At 39.4% G+C, this 16,983-nt stretch overlaps 1 long non-coding RNA gene across 1 annotated transcript; it reads right to left on the minus strand.

Moving 5' to 3' along the window:
* Positions 1-1,239: 1,239 nt before the first annotated feature.
* Positions 1,240-4,671, minus strand: LOC145801979 (uncharacterized). The gene is made up of 2 exons (XR_014343956.1): positions 4,313-4,671; positions 1,240-2,052 (listed from the first exon to the last, which is right to left on the minus strand). It is a non-coding gene; the product is annotated as an uncharacterized LOC145801979 (long non-coding RNA).
* Between the last annotated feature and the right edge of the window lie 12,312 nt (positions 4,672-16,983).

Here is a 16,983-nt window from a genome sequence, read left to right on the forward strand (position 1 = left end):
TGCTCTGTTGTCACACCAAAGTCCATGGGCTTTTTGGACAGCCATATTTGCTGCCACTGAACAATCATAGCGAACGAAGCCAAATCTTGAACGCGTCAACATTCTTCTTTTATTTGGGATGTACACATCCCTTACAACCCCAAACTTGCTGAAAATACCGTACAAACCTTTAGGATTCATGGATTTTGGTAAGTTGTCCACAAAAATCGTATGAAGAGCAGCCCCCAAACCTTTACTCCCATTACCTTTCCCACCATGTTTGCGCACCACCGGTATCCAGCCTTTCTCCATTCTCTCTGAAAGCATTTACAATATTAAGAGCTTCCCCTCCAAACTTGAGAAAGTTTGAATTGCAGATTCCAAAAGATTAACTCTATAACTTTATGTTGTTGAGGCAATTATTAGCTCATCATTTGCAGTGAAAGCCAAAATTCATGCAAAATAACCATGCACACCACAAACATGTACATGTTAATAAAGGTGAAAGATTTGAATATGCAAAGAAAGAATATTAAAATAAAATAAAATAAAAAATTGGCAGGACTAACATTGAAGCATGTGTGCATTATATTCTATTAAGTCCATGCATAATCTCTCTCTTGCATTACACACTTATTACTCACCTTCTCAAAATGAGCTCTTTCGAAAAAACCTCTCTATATGTAGCACCTCTACGAGCAACATATTCCAGCTACACATGACACGTCTATCATAATTTAAAACCATAATCCCATGTACTAGTTTTTATTGTTGTAAAAACACAAACTCTGCAAGTGATTTATAGCATCCACTATCTAGGCATTTAGCAACACTCTTTTTTTACATGTTTTTTATACAAAAATTATGCCCTTTTTTTTGGTGTTTTTTAATACAATTTATTTTACTTATCAAAGAAAATGTGTCTTAGACAATAATCATTGATTACTGAAATCTGCTTGTTCAACTAGCAATAGTTGATTTTGCCACGTAGATCCTTTGAATAGTTTCTATTAAAATCTTCAGTTCATTAAAGTGCTTGGAAGAATAGAAAAAAAGGTGAGAACTTTAGGGATCAAAATCAAACTCAATTCCTAGAATAAATTTAGATGAGTGAATAATTACATAGAAATAAAATCATGTGATTACATAACACTTGAACCCTTGTTTCAATGATTAGATAAATACGTGTCCAAACACAAATCATGTAAAAAGATATTTCCATCAAGTGATAAAGCTAACCTCCAAATGCTGTAAGTTCCCAAAACATAAGTATATTATAGCCTTTAAAATTTAAAGTTCCCAAAACATTTTTTTTGGGAAAACATATCCTAGTGGGAAGTGTTTAATTTATAAGTCCCACAACTTTCTAACTAAATGAACATGGAAATAAGTTATGGGAAAGTTGATTTTTCCTGTACTTTTCTTTCTTTCCCTAACAACTGAACGAAGCCTTTATGATTAGATGATTCATCAAAAAACATTCCATGGCTTGTGCATCACTTGGCGTTGAATTTAGAAGTGCTACACAAACTAACAAACTCAAAAGGCACTTTTGAAATAAAAAAACGATTCTTACTACTTCCAAAACTTCCATTTCAAGCTGTTCAGAAAATTTATCTGCAAAATCTGTCAGTTAGAAAATCAATTCTCCTATAAGATTGTATAATTCTATCCTTATCCTATCTATTGGTTGTTTCCTAAAACAATAACATTCATCTGGGTGGAAGTGTGGTTTCGGCATGAGAAATGACACTCTATCGCTAGCAATGATAGAGAAATAGCATCATGCATCAAACACACCATAAGAGTATAGGACCAATAAGCCAAAAATGGGTTTTGTGTCGCAGGTGTTGGCCGATCTACTCTACACAGTTGTGAGCCTAGAGGGCCAGAGAAATTTTTTTTCCATACAATGAAGGCTAGAACCATATTAAAAAAAAGGAAATACTGTCTATTCAACAAAAAACTCAAGGTACAATACTAAATAAATACTCACTTGCCCTTGTACAAACTGAAAACCCCATTGGCATGAGATAAGTCATAAGACCTTGGATATTGGAGAAAGCTTCACACCTGAACCCAAAAGATTATAATATGCGAATACGTAATTTTTATCTTTGTGTTGAATACAAAGAAAGGAAATGAATGGAGTAATAAAAGTTGGACTTAGGCCAAACAAATAAATTTGGTCCAACTAACAGTGAGCATCTCACGTCAATAGAAGGTAAACAAATCAAGCCCTTGCCAACCCAAGTCATTAATAAATAGTTTGTTATGCCCATAACAAATCTTCCAGAAGACTACAAAGGTCAAAACTGAAGTGTGACTAAGGAACCTCACTTCTTGCATAGATACAATGGTTGACATATACTACTAGGTAATTTACAGATCATGTAAAATATCTTTTTGGGTTGGGTTGGTTTAAAAAACATGTAAAATAGAGTCATATTAGTTAGCCGGGCAGGATAGATATTGATCAATTAGTAGAAGTGGTGATATGGGTTTACACCATTTCTTATCTTTCTTTAAGTGAAACAAAATTAAAACCAACATCAATATTATATGAGAAACACAAATGGACCATAAGATAAGAAGCCGTGTTATAGCATAGCAAATTAGATTCAACTAAAGGACTCTCAAAGGTGTGTAATAAGAAGATTGTTAATTTTCTGCATTTTTTACGATCCTTGGGCTTTGCCAACCTTTGTCTACATGTTATATCAATGTCAAGCAAATGGGTATCATTCAATGAGGGTGCAAAAGACTTGGTTGGTGGCACCTATGTGCTTGATGTGGAGTTTGTGGAGAAGCAAAATCAGCATACTTTAGAGTACATAAATATGACAGTACAGAGATTGAAGATATCTCTACTTCATAACTTTTATTTTTGAAATAAAAGAAATTTTTGTGAATCTTCTTTTTCTAACCCCAAGTCTAAAGCCATTTATTATTTTAACATTTCTCAAATATAAAATATATTCCATTGTTCTAAAAGTATTGCTAAATTGCCAACCACGTGAAAATAATACATGTCACCTCAAAGAGAAATAAGAGTGAGAAAGAGAGTTTATAACAAAAATTCTCTACCCCAAATGCAATAGCTTCCTTAAAACAATACTCCAAAGAAATCTACTACTTTGTGACATCATAATTCAAAAAATAGATTCTTAAAAAGAAACCAAATCTGAAGTGTTTTTGTTTATTAATGTTGAAGAGAATCTCATAAATTTTTAATGAAAAAACTAACCACAGTCCAACGTTGACATTCGTATAAAAAATATTAAAATATATAAAATCCAATCAATAAGAGCCAAAAAAAAAACCAAGAACAAGCTCGAAAAGTAGCACTGCAACACTGAACAACCAACAAAAGAAAATATAGGGGAACAAAAAAAAAAAAAAAGCACCAATCAACCCTCCAGTTAAAAATGCTACCCAGCAGCAGCATAAACTCAAATGTAACCCAGCAGTAGCACACAACACCTAAGTCTAACTACGAGCTTGAAGCATTACTCCATGAGACTTAATAGTTTCTCCCAAAATTGGCCATTCTTAGGTGTAAAATGTTATGCAACTAAGCATCAATTTATATCTATCATTGATTCACTTAATTATATGAATCAGTAGGGCCAAGAAAGATGAAGAAAAAATATTGTTCGTAATAAGCCATACCCAACCAAGTTCTAATCATCCTTACAAATCTGCAACCTACATTATTAATGCTCTCAATTATTACATTGACTTCTGAGATATTTGGCATCCATGTTAACTATCATTCCCTTAATTTTTAGTTTCAGAGGAAACTCCCTGCACCAACATCACTAACAACCTCTTTGCTGCTCTTGCCCAAAATTCTTGCAACAATTCATTGCCAACAAAGTTATGGGATTTTTTTCCATTTCTAAAACAGCTGGAGCACCTAATGTTTCATTTCCCTTAATGGATTAAAAAAATAATAACAGTTTCACATGTATGCAAACTATTATTATATATTAAAACTGAATGCAGTGCATCTTAGGTTAAAAAATAAAAAAATAAAGAAAATGAAATAGTCTAAATTTTCAAAGAAGTTCTACTTGTACATTGTGACATTTGATCAAACACGTAGCAGACATGAAGAGAAGTTAAAGAAATCTAAGAAACTAAAACCCAAACAAAGAGAGAATAACGATATACAAAGGGGCAATCAAACAATAAAGCAATCATAAAAATGAAATGAAACAAAATATTCGAAACCAAACTGAGAGAGAGAAGATGAAAAGTATATTCATAGTCAAAACCAAATCGATAGAGAGAGGGAGAGAGCGAGAGAGAGAGAAGGGATCAGAAAAACCTTATGATGTTTCTCAATGTTTGTCCCCAATTCTTGAAGGCTCGAAGCGATGACGGTACTAACGCTTGCCCGGAGATACGACGTCGGTGGCAGCACTGAAGGAGGAGAATAGGCGACATCGGCTGCGGCGCTGAAGAGGGAGTAGCTAGGATAAAGAGCAAGGAGGGTAGAGAGCGAGCGTGTGTTTTAAGACAGAATGTAGAGAAAGAACCGTGTGAAGAGTAGAGGTTTGGGCAAAAAATTGGACGCCAGTATAAAATTTGGGTATGGGATTGAGGGCGCGAAAGTAAAAATAGGGATTAAGTTTTTGGGGCGAGTTCAAGGACCATCATGAACGAGCAAAATAAGTCTTTTGCAATGAACTAACAAAAGGCGTCGCAAAAAAATTAATAGGATCAAATTTTTTTTTTACGATGAATAACGTACCGTCGTGTATAATAATACTTTTTGTCACAGTCTTGGATTTTCTATCTCTAATAATAGTATTTCTTTTATACCTTTTTTGAGACCATCAATTGTCATTGCAAAACAATTAATTTCACGACGGTTTCTTTTGCCATCGCAAAAGCTTACTTTTTGTGACAATTTTCAAACCGTCGCAAAAACTTCGTGTCCAAAGTCTCCTTTTCTAGTAGTGTTGGGTGCTCAATTTCCTTTGAGTTGTACATTTTTCAAAACCCTTTGAAAAATGTATGAGGTCAAAGCATTCCAACATGAGTGACATTGTTTATACTTGATTGCTTTACATTGTAACTTTTAGCATTAATAATAATCAGAACATGGGTATATATTGTTTATAAAACTTATATCATGGTTTAGTAGAGACTGATCCTTTGTTTGGGTGAGTGGGGGTGCTTAATTCATAACATTTCCCCCTCATACCTAAAGTTTCGAACTTAGGCATGTTTGGTTGTGACGAATAGTGGCCTTTGACATGAGTCACTGGTTTCCTAGTTTTTCCAAAAGAACTGAGATCTACTGATGTAGTCCATTTTTGGAAAATCTTACAATTAGTGGACTTTCTATGGATTACTGGATCTGGACTCTCATTTATGTTTCACATTGCAATCGTAAGACTACATCAAAGATCGAGAGTTTGAGTTGTTGCGCACTCGGGTACCCCCAAGGCATCCCACAGTTTCTGGTGACTCTGTTGGAGAAACTAAGAAACCTAGACTCGAACTCCATGATATGAGATTTGTTTACATTTATATGTTCATTGCATTGCATGCATTGGTGCGCTTAAGTCCCTATGTTTACCATCTTATATCCTAGATGGTTTGTCGGACGTGGGCTCTATCATGGTGAGAACACATGCCTTGGATTTATATTACCAACGTAGTGCTTGATCTTCTGTTCACTTATAGGTGTTGGATAAGGTACGTATATCAGTGTCTTGTTGAGGTACCCTTTTTGACCAGACTAACCTAGTGCATATATTGACCTATAGCAATTTTCCAGCTTTGGATGGGATGCTCTCCCATTTTTAAGATGTGATGATATTGCTTGTTTAAGTAGTGAAGCTCTAGATCATTCCAACTTTAGGACAGGGAAACCCTAACCCCGCACAGAGGTGTTTGCTTTCTTGGTTTGGTATATGCAATAGGTTGAATCCATACAACGGTTCTTTAATTCAGATCAGTAGTTCAGGCATACTTGTTTTTAGGAATGACTTCAGTGAGGGATACAATGATTAAGCAGTGATAGTTGTTCAAATTCAGCCAAAATGTTGGTGGATTTCTGTCTGATTGGAATTATATTTTTATTTTTTTATTTTTTTTTGGTTTTCTTTTGTTTTTGCTAGGTAGTTGTATCACCATAGCTTCAGAAAGATCTGATATTCCCTAAGTTCTATGGACTTGCACTAGTCGACTTTGCAAAGTTATAGATTTGGTCCAAGGTCAGCCGATCTTAGTTTCTCTTCCATCAGTGGTTAGAAGAAGAAGGGTTAGATTGTTATAGTTAGTTCAAAGCACCTATCAGTCGACTCTCAAATCACACCCACTCAGTTTTCCAATTGCTAATTCACTAGATTTCAATGTGGTCCAAAATCCAGTAGACCTAGTGGACATGCTTACATCCTTTCAGCGGACTGTGGATGCTCTTAACTACACAATTGTTGCCCAAGCTGAGACTATTGCCGGATTGCAGCACCCATATGGGGCCTCCACTACATATCCACCACTAGTCAATCATCCAATTTTGGACCCACCTCCACTAGCTAAGGACTTTAGGGTCTTAACCTACAAGAAGAGCCAAGCTAGACCAATGCTTTCGGGGCTTCGGTACAACTAGTTGGTGGATTTTCCCCCTCGATCTTAATGAATTCGACCCAACCATGTTGAAAATAGAGAAACTTGAGAAACTATTTAAACTGTTGCAGGGAATCAACTACATTCTAGACATTGAGGATGGATACGCAAATACTGTTGTAAGGTTGTAAGAGAGGTTCAAAATGCTGCACATAGACAGATTTGATAGAGTCAGGGACCATATGGTTCACATCCGTCTCTTTTTGGATATCTTGAAGCCCATGGGCCTAACTCAAGTTGTAAAGCTTTCCTTCTCCGGGGGAACCATGTCAGGAGTGTCAGCTACTTGGTATGCCAAGTTAGATGATTTAGTTAAGTAGAATTAGGAAAAGTTGGCTAAAGTATTCATCATAAAGTACTTTAACAATATACAGATTGAGGTAACCACCCAAGAGTTAGAGGTAACTCGGCAAGAGCCTAACGAAAACTTTGTGGTATTCATCACTAGATGAAAGGCAAAAGCACCGATGATGACAAATAGACCTCTAGAGAAGGATCAGGTTCGTGCCGTTATAAGAAATCCACATAGAAGATTGTTGCAGAAGATGAGAGTTCTCTCCCTTTTCAACTTCAAGTATCTACATGAAATTGGGGTTCAAATTGAAGATGAAATCAAATAGCAAATCATTGAGGAAGGAAATATGCCTGTGAAAAAGTCATTCACTTGCAATTCCAATGCTCTACCAGTAGTAGCACAACTGCTAATCCCAAACCCATAGAAATCAATATAGTCACCACTACTACTAAAACGAGCCGAACCCTTTATCATTGCCATCCCATAAACAAACAACTCAACCTAAGACCCAAGTAGAACCTTCAACCCATTCCATATGATCCCAACTCATGCTATGATAGTCTTGGTAGAAACGGGGTACCTCAAACTCCTTGACTCCCAAGCTCTCCTTGATCTTTTCTGGACTAGACATGATCCTACCAAATACCGCCTTTCACCAACAGCACGGTTTTGAGATTGATTGTTATTGTCACCTTTGTCATAAGATTCAAGACCTCATTGACAACAAAACCATAGCTTCACTTCAACCACAAAAGCCCAATGTCATTACCAACCCGTTGTTACCCTATAACAGACTATCACCCCCTCCCAACCTAAATCTCATCCATACACTTCCACCCACCTTTAACCCTAGCATATACATCACTCTATCCCATCTACCCAAGCTTGAGGTGTTCATCCTAGAAAGCATTGACTTGTGCATGATGGACACACTTGAACCCCAACCAAAACCCTAAAACCTTGTGGTAGCATTAGCAGCTCAACCTTGGAAATGAAAGACAATAGCAGAAGATGGAGAGATTCAAACCCTAGAAAAGCAAGAGGAGTAATCAGGGGTATAGAAGTTGGAAGTACTAATGGTAGAAAGTGGGAAGTTGGTAGAAGAAGGATATGAACCGAGTCAATACATTTTGGTTATTGATCAACCAAAGCTGAAAGTTTTAAGCAGGCATGTACCTAGCCAAGTGTGAACCACGGATAGGGAATGAAACTGGGTACCCCCTTCTCTGGGCAGGACTGATCATGCCCAAACTTCTTTGGACAGGTCTAATCATGCCCAAACTGACGTCTAAAGCGGAAGGAAAAGTAGAACACATAGTGTGTAAGGCCGATCAACTATATGCAAGGCTTCCGAGCCATGCTGTAACTCATCCCAGTTAGATTAAGCTAAGGGCAACGACACGCTATGTCAGCAGCAGACCTGTTGCATATCCAGTTGCACCACCATCCCTCATTCGAAAAGTCCACTAGTCGGTGGCAGAAGACATAACCTTGGGCTGAGTACTCAGGAATAGAGTCCACTACCTTTAGCTTATCCATAAGTCACACCTGGGAAGGGATGAAAGAAAAGAGAGATTAAAGAACACAGAGATGTATGTTGAAAGAAAAGTAAGAAAAGGGCTTTGAGAGAAAAATAGAGCATGAGTGCCGAGTGATGTGAAAAACACATATGAGAAAGAGTGGGAAACAATACCTGAAGAAGTAGTGGACTGCCCATGAATCTGGTAGCCTCTCGTCGATGAAAGGCAACTAAGCCCATCAAGGTCTTGGCGAATGCCAAACCAATGCAACTTTTGCCTTCTTTCAGGCCTTGGGCCACTTCAATCAACCTAATGTTGGACCCCCCGAAACTAGGGGCAAGAAAGAAATGAGCAAGCAAACATAAGCAGAGTGTATATTATTAAAAACCCCGGTAGAGAAGGTCGCCTCTGTCACCGATATCAGAGAATCGATGAATCAAGCTGGGTATGTCTAGCTCTCCATTATGGGCCAAAGACCGAGCCTCGTGTATAGTGAGCCCACACATCTGTCCCAAAGCTTGGGCATGGCCAAAACGGGGCTGAGGCATGATTTCCTTATCGTGCCGGGATTCCATTAGTGCTTGAAATTCCTCAAGTATGGGGCATATTTCTTCTCCCCCGAAGTAAAAGACATGTGTAATTGGGTCCAAACATCGGGCCACGACATGGAGGAACGGAAAACAAAGTGGAGTACAGCTCAATGGAAAAAGTGCATTTTTGTTGAAACGCTGGAAATTTACCCTTTCCGTACCGTCTAAAGCAGTTATTGAATCCGAGAGCTTCTCGGAAAAAAATGGCTCTACTTGTGGAAGAAATTGCAGCTGAAATGGAGTTTTGGAGAAGAAATCACGAAGCTGAACCTTTTATAGAAGATAAGGTTGTGAGTGGAAGCCAGCTGTCAACAATCTAGAGGTTGTTCGGCCACCTCTTGTGGCCGACAGTTCACCTTCTCCAGCCGGCAAGCTCTATCTCTGGCTGGCATTTTCTCTTTCTGGTTTGACGTCTATCTATGTGCTGGGCAGTGCTAGACGCATGTGTTTTGTTTTGATCTTTGAGTATTTTAAGGTCTTGTTTTGAGTCTTTTTGATTTTAGCAATTTTGTTTATTTGTATTTGAGTTGTTTTTGCTTTGTTTATCGAGTTGTATTTTGTATTTTTCATTTCGATTATTGGTCGGCTCATTACCCGATTAAGAACATTGTTTCAATCAAGCGCTCTCTTGGCCAATTCAATTCCATGTCCATTTCAATGCAAATATGGTGCTCATGATGCAAAAATAACAACACTTTTCATAAAAAACTACGAGGTTTTATTCCGACCATGTTTTTACCAAAGAGGAGTACAAGTTTCAAAGAAAAAATAAACCTATTTGAAGCTATACATGTACTAATGTTACTAAACAAAAAAAAACTAAGCAAAAGTACAAAAAAATCAGCGCCAGTAGCCTCAGGCCCGAGAGGCCCTCTTCGTCCTCTTCCTCAGAGGAGAGGACTCGGGGCACTATCTCCATTAACACCGCTATCCGAATCAGTCTCTGAACTTGAGCCAGTATCACCTCCACTGTTTGCCTCAGAGCCCGCTGCATCGTCACCTCTGCTCTCGGCCCCAAGCCAGTGTTGTTGGCTCTGCTCTTGGATGACTCAGAATGCCGACTCACTGCCTGCTCAGAGTCACTAGTCTTAGCATTATCATTACTTAAGATGGGCTGTGGAGGACTACTACGGCATGGGGTACCCCTATCTCTGCCTCGGTCGTAGCCCACATCTTGGCCACGAGCTAGGACCTGTCTCCCTTTCCTCCCTACTACTAGAGGAGGTGCTGCTAGTGTTGGTGCTGGTGCTATTGCTAGCACCCTCAATATAGATGGGACCTGGGAAAAAAATGTTGTTAACATATCAGCTATAGCGTGTGTATTAGATGCAAGTATAGTATGCAGAACAAGTGGTATGCAAAAATCAAATACAGTGTATGAGTACAGTGTGTGAGTGCAATGTGCCAATGCAGTGTATCAGTGCTGTTTGGAAAAGGCTATAGTTAAAATACCAGTGTATCAGTGGAAATATGATAGAATGAAGTGCAAACTGAAGGAAAGTCCCTAGATGCCATAGAGACCAAGCAACGTCTCCATCATCTGCACCATCCCCATCAGAGAAGCCACCAACTCGAGAACGCTCTTTGTATAATCTATAGATTCCTGCAATGCATTTAGGTGATCAATGTTTGGAATAAACATATCTGAAATGAAATGTGGGATGCAAATGGTAAAGTGTGGCCATACCTGGGATGAGCCTCGAACTCTAACAAGTTCGTGTTTAACCTCTGTAGGCTCAATCAGAATCTGATAATCAGTCCCAGCAGGCCTCCATCATGTGAGCGTAGTGGGAAGCTCTAGCCAACGAATGGTCTACTCATCAGAGGGTGCCCCTCTAGCGTGGGCCCTAGTCGTCCGAGTCGCCTCGCCTATCATAGGAGCCCCTACCTCCTCGCCTAGGTGAGCTCCAGTCAGAGGAAGCATATGGTGGGTCTGAATAAAGGCCGCGTAGTATAATATTTTGGTTTGTAATAATTGGACCCTTGGATGTGCTAATGCTACTAAATGCAACCCTGAGCGGTGTTTTCTTTCCTCGTCTCATGTTTTGGCGTGGACAGAGTGTGTTTTATATCTTTTCTTTTTGCATGGAACCTGTGTTGGTTTTAAGCATGAAGCTGCTCATTCATATGTTGTTATATCGTTATCTTGCTTATTGCATCATCTTGCATGATCACAAGTTTTCAAAAAAGCCGGCTTTGCGAAGCATGTGAGTCCAGCTTCAAAATATCTTTGTGCATATCATTTGCATCTTGCCTCAAAACTACGCTGGTTTGATTCCTTGCAAAAGGATACGTAGGCAGCTTGCGGGCGCAACCATTTATTTCTGTCTTGATTGTTTGTCCAAGTCTTACGACCTTGTGAAAATGGGTCATCTTCGGGCTTTGACATTCACTCACATCATTTCTTGACTCTGAGTTTTGTCCAAGAGGGGCAACTGTAGACACCCAATTTTTTATGGCCTTTACGACTTGGACATCATCGCTTGCACACCCAATGATGAATGCATGTGCTTGTCAAGTGCTTGAAGTCCTCAGCGAAATGCCACAACTTTGAGCCTTTCAAACCTTGTATCTATGTTGTCTTGTTTTGGACCAAACCCAGTGATTTTCAAGCCTGCAACATCTGGTGGCCTACCGGCCATCTCTATTGGTTGCGGGCCATCACTCTTGGTTGTCGGCCACTGATGTGGCCTGCCAGCCACCAATGTCTTTTTTAGATATTTTGTGACAACTGTTTCAGTTGTTTGCACAGATGCATGCATCTGCTCCCACGTGTATGGCTGGATGTTTTTGAGTTCTCTATATATAGGAGACCTCCCTTCTTGCCATGGGGTTAGAAAAATTTTAGAGCAAAATTTTTCCTCTCTCTTGCAAAGTTCTTAACCTTTGCCTATACACTCTTTATCTTTGCCTTTACACTCTTGACCAAACCTCTCCATCTTTGAGTTGAGGTATCTTTGAGCCTTGTTTGAGCTCTTGAGGGTGTGTTTTCCTTGGTTTATTGCTTGAAAGTGATTTTCTCTTCAAGAGGTATAAAGATTTGTCTCTTTACTTGCTTTATTTACTCTTTTTCTTGCTATTTTCATGCTGTTTTGGGGCTATAAAAACTTTGTATTTTTGGGCTGAAACTTGGGTTTTAAGGCCAATAAGGCTGAGGGGTAGTTCACCCTTCTTTGCACTTTGCTTTCAAGGCCATTTCCCTTGTGTTTCCCACCTTTACACTATCATTTTTTGAGCTTTTGGACACTGATTTTCAAAGTTACTTCGGTGGCTAAAATCAAGTTTTGAAGTCCAAAATTGGAGGGGTTAACCTCCCCTCCTTGTGTTTTGCTTACTAGTCTAGCATGATCCTTGTTTTAGCTTATTATTCTAGCCATTTTTGTCTTAATTCTAGCATGTTTTAAGACTTATTTAGGACTTTTTAAGATTGTTTTTCAGTGTTTGTTGCATTTGAGCTTTGTTTTGCATGCTTTTAGTGTAATTGTCCACATGAGTCTAGTGTTCTAGGCCTTGGACACAATCGTCTTTCAGTTGATTGTGTTTATTTATGGCTTTACATACTTGCGATCACTCTTAATCATCTCTGCAACCTCCCTCCTTTCTTGGCTTTTGTTTTGCTTTGAAAGTGGTTTCAAACTACTTGTTTGTTTTAGCATGAGATTGAGATGCCATGCTTAATGGTTTAATCCCTTTGGGGGTTCATTACCAACGGTATGATGTCTCTTTCATGCCCAAAGCAACTCTTGGTTTGAGCTCTCTTTCCATCAGAGGACTTAAATTCACCTTTTGGACTCAATTGATCAAAGAATCGATGGTAATCCAAAATAGAGTAACTAAAACTTGGATTTAAAAGGTGTAAGATAATAACTTTGTTTGGGTTCAATCGGACTTTAATTGAACCCTTGAGCGTTGAGTTGTTTCATATTCATTAGTGATGAAAACGGTTCAAGATTCATTGTTAACTATTTCCCTTGATCTTTCATGATAGGGAGGTGGTTTTGAGAGTCTAATTTTGTTACATTTATTGAACTTGCACACTTGATTCACAAGCCATCATGGAATGAAATTTCATCCATGGGTGGTTTGTGGATCAAGCTCACTATTCCTTTGAGTTGTTCAAATGATACGGAGGGATAAATTTTACAAACAAACCCTTAAGAATACATTGTCTCGGCTCTATTTGGTCTCTGTTGCAACAAGGAAACCCAACCAGCAGTGGCCGGCATGCCACTATTGGTGGCCGATAGGCCATCTTCAGTGGCCCGCAGGCCATCATCAGTGGTCGGCAGGTCCTATGCCAGCCACCAGTACAAAATCCAACAGTGTACTCCCTCAACAGAACATAGTTTGTCTGGATGTGGAAATCAATGCAAGTGATCTACTGTGCAATAGAGGCATTCAGCAGCAGAAACAGTGGCCTTTTTCGGGTAGAAACCACGTTCATGCATGAGGCCTCCATCGATCCTTGGGATCTGTGTTTTAAATATGTTGTGTTTAAAATAGTGGCTTTGTAATTAATTAGTTAGAATAGCTAATTCGATTCGTGTTGTAATTATTTTAGTTAGCTAGAATAGTTAATTAATTCGGTTTGTGATAATTAGTTAGGTAGTTTAGCTAATATATCAGTTAAATTTGTAATAGTTAATTAATTAGTTTAGCTAGTTAGTTCATTCAGACTCTCCATCGTAAGAGTGCAATGTTGTAATATTTTGTATGTTTTCCAACCCCACGTATTTCTACCTTTTGTTTACTAGCTTATGATGGTTAGTTTAGGAGTATCATATTTTATTTAGCATATCTCATGTTTGCATCCATTTGTATTGCATGCATCGAGGCACGACGCATCATTCTAAACTTGCATTGTTAGCTTAATACTTCTTTGAATACGTGCTTAGACCGCATGTTATCAACTTGATTCATATGCCATATTAGTAACTGAGTCTAGTAATTGCAAATCGTATGTGTTGCATTAGTCATATTGTTTAGTTAGGATCATGCAGCTTTCTAACTCTATCACTTTTTTTGGCTTAGAGTACTAGGTGAGCCTTTACTCGTTTTAGCATATCGCACGAGTGTGAATGTTGCCATGTCTAGCATGCTTGCCATGAGACTAAGTGCTTAAATGATAAACTGTTTGAATGCCTGTGGAAGAAGGCTAGTTGCTTGAATTGGAATAATTTGGGTAATGTTTTTATGTGAGCACTTTTTCAAGTGGTACATATTCGAAATAATTTTCAAAACAAAATATGAAATCAAATGTTTCTAATCTTGCAAATTAGTCTATACTTGCGTGTGTGCGCATCACATAGTAATGCTAGCCTAATAAACCGAAACAAGAGCATATAATGTACATAACATTCATATCGTGATTAGTAGAGGCTGACCTTTAATCGGGCGAGCGGGGGTGCTCAATTCATGACCTTTCGCTCTTGTACCTAAGTTCCCGAGCCGAGACAATCTTGGTGATGACGGATATGTGGCCTTTGACATGAGTCATGGGTTTCCTAAATTTTTCAAAAAATATTTAGGTGGCAACTCTGTATCTGGCAAAGCAGTCCATTTTTGGCAATTTGATTCAAAATTGATTTTTCAAAAGATTTGCTAGATTGGGACGCTTTGGTGTTTATCTATTTCACGTTGCACTTGTGAGATCAGATTCAAAACTACATGAGTCCGATACTGTAGGGCTAATTCATCTTCCGAAAGAGGGCGCAAAAAAGTCGTGCTATAGTTTCTAGCGACTCTCCTGGGGACTTTAGAGAACTTGACTTGAACTTCATGATATGAAATTTTATCTACACTTATATGTTTCTTTGCATTGCATTTGCATTGGTGCATTTAAGTCACTGTGTTTTCCATCTGCTATTCCCGGATGGTTTGCTGGAGGCTTGCCTTAAGGCTCGTTAAAAGGCTAACCGATCACAGGCTCTGTCATGATAGGAGCACAACCCTTGGATCTGGACTACCGTTGTACCGTCTAATCCTCTTTTCAGTTCTCGATGTTAGGCGTGAGAAGTATATTAGGTAGTCTTGCTAAGGTACCGTTTTGACCATTTGGCCTATTTGCATATCTAAAAGCCATAGAGACTGTTCTAAACTAGGACAAGATGCTTACCCGATTACAAGATTGCGTGAAACCACTTTGTTTATATAGTGAACCCTAGTTCCTAACGAAACTAGGACAGGGTAACCCTACCCCCTCATAGGGGTGTTTTGGCTCTCACTTAACTAGCATGTGCTTTACAGTGAAACTGTAAAGGAATGTGTGTATGAGTTGCAAGTTTGGTATCCATTTTGGGGGCAGAATTCAATGTTGAGTGCAGTTTTACAGCCTTGATTACATATGTGTATTGTTAACATCGGTAGCTGAGGTGCTATGCAGTTTTTGATTACTGCTTTCTTTTCGCTTTATTTCTTTTCCTAGGTAGTTAAACACCATATCTTCAGAAAGTTTGAATATCCCCCAAGTCCTCTAGACCCGAGTCACAAGGCATTGTAAAGCCAGAGATCTTGTTAGCGGACTGCCCGTGTTTGTTTCACTCCCGTCAGTTACAAGACAGAGGAGAGTCAAGCAAAGTTCACCAGTCTAATTTTTATAGCAGTCACCCATTAATTCACCTGTATCCAATCAGGCCCAGGGGCAGTCTTCTATATTTAGCCCAGCACAAGATCACTCACCTATTCCGATGACACAGTATCCCCCGGTTCGTATAGAGGAGTTGATACATCATCTTCAGCAAACAGTTGAAACCCTGCAGCAAGATGCTGCTCGGCTGGCCGAGGTCGCAGCCCGTCAGGGTAAGGTAATAGACAGGCTACAACAACAACAATTGCAGCCAGCCATAGCTTCTGCATCCCATATAGCTCCCACGGGTAACCTAATACCCGGAACCACTGCCCATACTGCTAATGTCCAAGAGAATCAGGGCCATCCAGCAGAGTCGATCCCACCACAAGCCTCCAAGGAGCCTGTGTCTCAAACCGAAGCTCCATTTCAATTTGAGGTTGACCCAACTGTACTTAAGGTCAACAAGCTGGAGAAGCTATTCCAGAGACCACAAGGTGTTAACTCCATCCTCGAGATAGAAGACGGGTATACCGACTCTGCAGTGACATTGCCAGATTGGTTCCAAATGCCATACATCGATCGATTCGATGGCTCTAGAGATCCCTTCATTCATCTACAACTGTTTTCAAACATCCTGCGCTTGATGGGCCTGACCAGATTATAGAAGCATTCTCTTTGGCTGGACCATTTCGGGAATAGCGGCTATATGGTATGCGAAGTTGGAGGATTCTATGAAGCAGAATTTGGAGGAAATGGCCAAGGCCTTTGTTGCTCAGTACTCATACAACACACAGATCGAGGTCAATCCTTGTGATCTTCAGGCAACGCGCCAAGAGCCGAATGAGGGCTTTTTAGAATTTGTGACCAGGTGGAGGGCTAAAGCTTCAATGATGACCACAAGGCCTTCCGAGAAAGATCAGATAAGAATGGTAGTCCGCAATTCACACGGGAAGTTGTTGCTAAAAATGATCATCCTACTTCTGTTCACATTCACTAAGCTTTATGAGATCGGGGTTCAGATTGAAGACGCCATGAAACAAAGGCTGATTATTGATAAGAAAGAACAGGAAAAAAGGTCTCTTGTGCACCGTTCCAATGCTACCACTAGTGGTAGCACAGCTGTGAGGCCATCGGATGTGAGCATCGTCACCACCACAACTAAGGCCGCCAATCCCTTTGCCAATACAGCTCTACAAACTACAACCAACCTTGCCTGATCCCAGAGGACCCTTACCCAACTCTATATGACCCTATCTCAAGCCATGAAGGTGTTGGTAAAAAAAGGGCACCTCAAACCAATATGGCCTCGCCCACTACCTGATCCTCTTCCACTAAAATACATCCCAGCAAAGTACTGCGCATTTAACCAGTAGCATTGTCATGATA

The sequence above is a fragment of the Camellia sinensis genome, chromosome 11, assembly GCF_055761805.1.
Source record: "Camellia sinensis isolate YWXY chromosome 11, ASM5576180v1, whole genome shotgun sequence".
Classification (NCBI taxonomy): Eukaryota; Viridiplantae; Streptophyta; class Magnoliopsida; order Ericales; family Theaceae; genus Camellia; species Camellia sinensis.